At 37.0% G+C, this 7,561-nt stretch overlaps 1 protein-coding gene and 1 long non-coding RNA gene across 2 annotated transcripts in view; one reads left to right on the forward strand and one right to left on the reverse strand.

The window, feature by feature from the left end:
* BNC2 (basonuclin 2) overlaps positions 1 to 7,561 on the reverse strand; it is a 226,419-nt gene that overhangs the window by 155,921 nt on the left and 62,937 nt on the right. The gene's annotated exons all lie outside the window — the stretch shown is intronic.
* LOC109363976 overlaps positions 4,605 to 7,561 on the forward strand; it is a 58,910-nt gene continuing 55,953 nt past the window's right edge. Inside the window, exon 1 of the long non-coding RNA XR_002109911.2 lies at positions 4,605 to 4,954. This is a non-coding gene — a long non-coding RNA (uncharacterized LOC109363976). The remainder of the gene's footprint in view (positions 4,955 to 7,561) is intronic.

Raw genomic sequence — 7,561 nt, forward strand, 5'->3', positions numbered from 1 at the left:
TCTCCTAATTTTCATCCTCTGAGTTATTTTGGCTAGAGTAAAAACATTCTGTAGTCTCACCAACTTCTGCAAAACCTCCAGTGGCAGACAGCAGCCATTTTTCTGAGCTTTTTTTGTTTCTTCTCCACATTGTATGGAGATATCCCACCTTCGAGAGATTTATCCACAGAACTCACCTCACAAGCTGGAAGTCACAAGCCACGTTTAGGACTCTAACACCCAAGATCCCATTTTCTCTGTGAAGAATCCTAAGCCTAGTAACTGTGCTTAGCGTTTGACTTGAGCTGCCGGATGATCTATAAATCATAACCATGCCCAGCACCCCCAAGTAGGATCAACCCCACTGTATATGCACTTGCTTGCACAGATGGCTTTTAGGATGATTTATCTCTCTGGCATTCTTACAAAAACTGCTGGACAGCTCATACGTGGCTAGTCTGACTTTTCAGGAAGGGTCGACTGTACAGGTAGGATCTGTTCATGTGCTCTATGCCCAGTGTGTCCTAAACATGCTGTTCATTCTCACTTTGCACACACTATCCACTCTGTGCACATGCAGTAGGGCTGGCATTCCTTGGAAGCATGAGACTCATTGAGCATGTGCTACAGAGAATGTGAAGACATTTTTATGTCCAGGAAATCCTAGGCAGAAATGCAATGGGCATCATTACGCACCACATCTGTGTTTCAACAAGGTAATCAGAAATCAGCTCACTTGCTGATGGACTATTTGCCCACATGATGAGAATTATGTGTAATAAACAGGACTCATTACAATAACTGAGTGGTTACCCACATGATAATGTTACCTTTGTTTTATTAAAAACCACCTCTCTGGGAGAGTTTTTCACAGTGCACACTAATCTGGTGGTACTACTGCTGTAGATCACACCAATCTGAAAAGCAATTTCAAATATTTTTAAACATCGTCATTAATTCTTAGCATATTGAGAAGTTTTGTCAGATCAGCAAAACCGTAACAATTCTAAACAAACACTACTACATTTCACCTTTTTAAGGGTATACTGTTGCTGTTAACTGCCGTATTGTCAACATTCCCCTCCCAAGAAATACTCTGCAAATGACAGTAAATGCTTTAAAAATACAGATTTCTCTCAAACAAACAAAAAAGCCAACCAGATAATATCACGTTGCTATTCTATAACTCTTTCTTTTTTTTTTTCTCTCTTTCTTTCTTCTTTTTTCTTCCCTGAAAAGAAACATTCTAGACAGATGATTACAAATTAACTTTTGAACACTCCAATAACCATGATTGCAATCATTCCCTCTGTCAATAAGTCTCTGGCTGGGCAGTGGAAAGACAGGCAAACTTGCCCATCCCCCACTGGATACGGAAGACAAATCCCTTCAGCAAACTTCAAACACTGAAGGTCATTTTGGGAATACGGTGCACCTACAGAACAGCTCCATGGAAGTCCCTGGCACTTCAGCCATAAACAGCAGTGAACTCAAGTATGCCTAAATAAGTAAATACAGCTCTCTTCCCACTGTTTCCTTTTCTAGGCTGTTCTCTACCCTGCCGTCACAGATGGCCTGGAACAAGCGGATGAGGATGGAAATGGCTGCAGAAAGCTACCTGTCCGGAAATGCTGTTTTGGAGACTGAGTCTCAGATTTCCTCAGAAAGTGAAGAAATCAGGAAATCCATCCATACAGAAAGAACAGAAGCTACACCCTAAAATCTTTATTTGACAAACATAAAATATGTACCTGCTGTCCCAGCTGCATTCAAGTTCACAGAAACATTCAGATTCTTTTTTTAAGCAGAATAATATTTCCTACTAAGATGAAAGAACATAGGAGAAAAAAAGTAATAGAACTTGCTCATATCTGCCAAGTATTCTCCCACCATAAGCAAACACCAAAAGTAACATGTTGCTTAGCAACATTTATCATTTCCCTTAAACCTGCTCATCACAGTTAAGTTTTATCTTACTGTTTCATAAACCAAAATAAACACTGACCCTGTACTTATAGCACTGTCTTCACAGATTGTTAGCAGAGGTGCAGTGATAACTTCTAGGTTGCACTATGCTTTTAGTGTACTGCAAGTTTTAACTTTCATGCTCTGCCCCTCTGTTTCTACTGAAACAAGTTTTGAGAATAGCAGCTAAGCATATAGAAGGGGGAATGGAGGGAGATCGGCTAAAGCACACGGATGTTTAAGGAACAGCAACAAGGAGATAATGGGCAAAAAATTCCTGCTTTCAATAGGACTGCAGCATGCAATGATCTTTAGAAAAGCCCGATTTTTAGAAGCTCCAGTCTGCTTTTTACTAGATTTTGTAAGGAAGGAGGAATTAATAAGACAAGGTTTTGGGCCAGTGAAAAACATTTCTGTTAGTGCTGTTAGCTCCCAGACAATTTTTCTGCACAGAACCCACGCACAGAAATACGTTAATCTGAAAATTAAACTGATTATTTATCATTGTCTAGGCACTTAAATACCATAAATAAGATCACACTGTTCCCAAACAGACTCTGTTAAAAGTGATGACAATTATAAGAAAATATGTTTTAGGTGATATTTCCTGCTATCTCCTCAGGTGCTTTATAGAGGAAATAAAAGGGAGTGGATTCTGTTATGTTCCTAAGACCACTTGCAAAAGCATTTATTAAAGTGAGAAACTACTAATACACTTTAAACCAGGCAATCAGCACAACTAAAATGTTTGCTTAACATCTACTCCCATTTCTAAGCCATCCCTTAGGTGTCTTTTCCCTTCTGAAATAAACCCAAGATGCCTCTCTGACATGCAGAAGTGGAAAGTGACATGACAGAAATCAATTACAGCTCTGTTAGACGTTATCCCTTTCCAGAACTCTCCACTGCACAGTCATCACCTCCTCTGCACTTCATTGCTCAACACTGTTGGGCAGGAGGGCAAGGGCTGAAGGACAATTACACTATCATTACTCTTTAATTTGAGCTGTAGCAGACATCACTATAAAAACCCTCAGAACCCATACAGAACCAGTGCCCCATAGTGACACAGTCTTGCACCCAGCTCAGAAGAGTTTTACATTTGCCAACCAGAAAAGAGACGATTCTAAGACTTCAGGAGCACAGGCAGCCCTGCTGTGTTCAATCCTGAGTGCTCTCTTGGGTTGGCTTGCCTGGGTCAGATTTGGTTTGTTGTTTGTTGTTTCTTTTTTAAAACACAAATATGTTGTCTCCTTTGCCATTTAAAAATGGCCAACAGAGCAACAAACAGTAGTAGTACAGACAGAGTTATAAGGATGGAACATATGTGAGTGGAGAGAAAGGAAAAGAGCAATTAAAAAACAAAATGAAAGGAGAAAATGGACAGTGGGAGTCTGAAATACTAAGGGTACTTCTAGACATCCAGTGGCAACAGGGTAAGAAAAATCCCCAGGCAGTGCAAAAAGCATGAAGAGGTGTTATGGGCAGGGAAAACTCTTTCTTCCAGGGAGAAATAAAAGCTTCAGTTTTGCTTTCAGGAATACTGCTCTGCAGTCCTCTGAAAGTAAGAAACCATGAAAACATGGTTGAAAGCAGACACCTTGAGACAAAAACTACTCCAGTCCTTCTCTGTTTATGGAGCAGTGTTTTTCTCCTCATCTTCTACAGCTCAGAAATGCAAACATGCATTAATGAGTGCTCTGCAGATATGCTCACATGAAATTTCTCTTCTTCACACAGTTAAATGTGTATTAACTTGGGATTTACAAGGTTTATGTCTGCTTGTTTCAACCACAAAGTGCAACACTGAAATGATTTATTTCCTAGCAATGTAAGGATTAGGATCAGATGTCATGAGGTAAACATTCATTGAAGGCAACCGGATTGTAAATGCTCATCACAGCATAGTTAGTAACATTTCATTAAACAATGGACAAGAAGAAGAGTTCAAATGAATGCTTCTACTAAATACTGTAAATATTGCTATTTGTAAACTGCCCAAGCATCACAGTAATTCATAGGGAGGATCACGTCCCTCAGTACTGTATCTCTGAAAATTTTCTTAAACAAAACTGGGTGTCAGTACATAAACAACCTTTTGCAAACATTTACTCTGAATTTTCTCTTTTTTGTGATCGTATCCTCTTCACTTTCACTGAGTGTTCCGGGGACTATTTTCTGACATAAAAGTTTGCAAAAGAAACACGTTAAATGTTAAATGGCAGCACTCTGGGAATGGGTCCCCAGAACACAGCCATCTGCAACAGAGCATTGTAGTCAAATATTATTAGGTCATGAGGAGACGCAATGGCATGCAGGTTGATTTTCTAAAGTTTAGCTATTTTTGGCCACCTTAACGTGCCTTTTTTAGTTGAGTCTGGAAAAGTTCCCCTATTTACAGAGCATAGATATACATTTTATAAAGAGTATTACTACCCTTTCAGCCAAATTAATGATAAAGAAAGAATAAACTATGCATATGAGAGGTTTTAAATCTTTTTTTATTTTCTCTCATACAGTCCCTTTCTTCCTAAAGTCATGGAGCTTTTCACAAATAACATATATATTCACAACACTGAAATGCGGATACATCTTGTTGAGACTGTGTGATTTCTTTTGATGCACACAGGGGATGACGTTAAATTTTAACAGAGGACTTTGACCTGTCCAAAGAGTACTATTGGATTTTCCAGGCTTTACTGTCTTTTTGCAAGTCGAGGGCAATATAGTTTCAATAAACAAGTACAAGATGATTATGAACACATACTCCAGACCTCCGTATTTACAGACAACGGACATCACCTCAGCTCCTTTGAGAGACCTCCTTGCCATGATGTGTCATTTGTGTATGTCAGAAGACTGATGGTCAAAGAGTGGGTCCTGCTTTGATTTCAAACGGCAGTCTTCAGGAAGGACTGGGATTCAAAGACAGGAGCCCAGTTTTGAGATATCAGACTCCTTACTCAGGTGAAGATCCCATCATTTCAGCTGGGAATTTTGCCCACATCAGGTTTGTGAAGAACTTCATATCTAGTTATATCAGAAAACTACCCTTCCCTTTCAGGCTGTTGTGAATGTTACAGTATATGCTGCACTGTAAACCAGAGTGAAATCTAAAATGGGCAATGGCATTAAAACTGGAATCTTAAACTCGAGACAGAGCAGATATGTATTAACTGATTATAAGATTTACTTGTAACGTTTTTTAATGGGGCACGTAGTATAATGATGGGTCTCTCTCCTTTAAAATAAGTGAAAAGTATGGATGCATACTTCAGTATACAAATTGAGGTGAGAAAAAAAAGCCACTATTGATTAGAGGCAGTTACTGAAAATGTTATGCTTTTCATGCGAAACACTTCATTGTTGTAAATTCTGTAATTAGGGGTTTTCAGAACTTTGCCTTTTGTGTGTTTGTGTGACTCAGACTTTTTGTGCTTGACCTGCAGGAAAAAAATCTCCTATAATGCTGAACTGCTTATTTGCCTGTCTGACTTCACAGTAGAAAAATATTATTTAAAAAATTTAAGTTCTTAACTGTACACTAGTCACTAAGACATTCTTAAGTGTTTAATGAAACTTTTCAGATAGTAGTCTCATTTGAGAAAATCTCTAGGACATTTTCAACTAGCAGGGAACATATAATCATTTTCTCTTATTATTGTAAAATGAATTTTAAACTGTCTTTAAATTTATGTTTAAAATACTACATTGTAAGTAAATTGTTTCTAAATCAATTTTGTCACTTTAGTAGCTCCACCAAAGTTTTCTTTAGTAATCCTTTTGATGTGATCGGAATTCAGCTCCTGTGAATAAAAGTCAGATGCTGAGAGAGTCTCAGAAGGCTTTGAAAGCTAGTTTTACTTTATAATTCTATCTGGAGAGAGAGATTTGTAACAACAAAGAATAAATAGGAAGATGTAACAAATGAATGCTGGACAATTTTTTGCATGTTTCTATCCTCCTCTTTCAGATGCAATTTTATACTTTTCTTTTTACTGGCATTTTTCATACATGAAAACATGTATATGTCATTTACAGGTTTCTCACAGCTCTGCTGGTAAATAGTGTTTTCTGTGCACTGCATGACTATTGTACATACTCAAAACTGTTCTGGCTATGAATAGTCAGAATAATGTCCTTATTTTATTCATTTCTGCAGAAATTCCTGCCACCACAAAACACGCATTTTGTCAAAACAGAAATCTCTATAAATTGCAGTCAAGAGGAAGTGTTTTGGTAACCATTTTTAGGAACAACAGTCACAAAAAGCTTTTTTTTCTATAAACTCATTCTTTCTTCCTTTTTTCTTCATCTGTTTGTGTTTTTTTTTAAATGATTTTCTTGTCTCCCTGCATATTAGCAGTAGTACTGAATACTCACTTAAAAATTTAAAAATTAAATATTTCCATTTTAAAATTATACACAAATTTAAAACTTCTCCCTCCTCTCTTCCTTCCACAAACCTATCTGCTTTTATCATATGTCAAATAGAATCTTGTAATAGTATTGCATTGCTATTGTGTTTAACATTTGTGTTTAACATTTAAAAAGAAAGCAAAAAATAAAAAAAAAAGTGAAAATCCTTAGAAACTTTTAAGTTTCTAGTCTTTGATTAATTGAAGTTATATCATTGGTCTGTGAGCCTAGCAGTGTCCTCAGTTCTCTGTCAGATTATAGCTGGTAGCTCATTAGATGTTCTTCACATTAAATTACTGAAAAGGGTGATGTATTTATAATACAGCTTGCAATGCTATAAAATGGCTCATCAATCTGTTTTATTCATGGAAAAGTCCACATAAGGCCACTAGTCTGTTACTGACAATAAACCTTGGGTGCATTTTCAAAAGACCTGCATATTACATAGTGATTTATAGACCCTGTCCAAGAAATCAAACATGATACTAACAAGGCAAGGCATAACTCAGTTGACACTTCAAAAAGCAATGTAAGTCCGTAAGTCTACATCATGTGACTACGACCTACACAAAGAGAACAGAAGAATACCTCATCCTTAAGAATAACATGGACTTCAGGGTACACAGTGTCCAATGCACAGCCATTTTTATATCTCTTTCATTGCTTTTCTAGACTAGTTAAAATTATTACCTGCCTGTCTTATTCGCATGTTGTAATATCTGAAGTACACACTGCTTGCATTGCATTCTCTGCCTTACTCATCTGATGATTACCATAAAGGAGGCTTTTTTGCATCTAGGAAGTATTTACACTTATGAACACTATACTGTGATGAAGTCTTTGCTTTGAAATAACTGAAAAAGCCAGCAGTTTGGCCTTTTGGTCCTTTTTTTTTTTTAATTTTTCAATCTAACAGATATGTTAAAAAATGTAAATTTAAATTAATAGCCTTTTTCACTGAAAAAAAGGCCTTTATGTTTTATGGCAAGTTATTTAACAACAGTAGTACTGAAGAACATAAGGGCATAAGGAACAGAAAAGCTCACTGTCCAAACTAGTAATGCTCTTTAGAACAAATAGAAACAAGTTAAAGATGGGAAAGCATAGATTCCTCTCAAGTATTAACCATCTTCCTGCTAGCGGGAATTTTTCTTATGCATAAGAACTCAAAGTTTTCTTTTATGCATAAACATCCCAG

The sequence above is a fragment of the Meleagris gallopavo genome, chromosome Z (genome assembly GCF_000146605.3).
Source record: "Meleagris gallopavo isolate NT-WF06-2002-E0010 breed Aviagen turkey brand Nicholas breeding stock chromosome Z, Turkey_5.1, whole genome shotgun sequence".
In the NCBI taxonomy this organism is placed as follows: domain Eukaryota; kingdom Metazoa; phylum Chordata; class Aves; order Galliformes; family Phasianidae; genus Meleagris; species Meleagris gallopavo.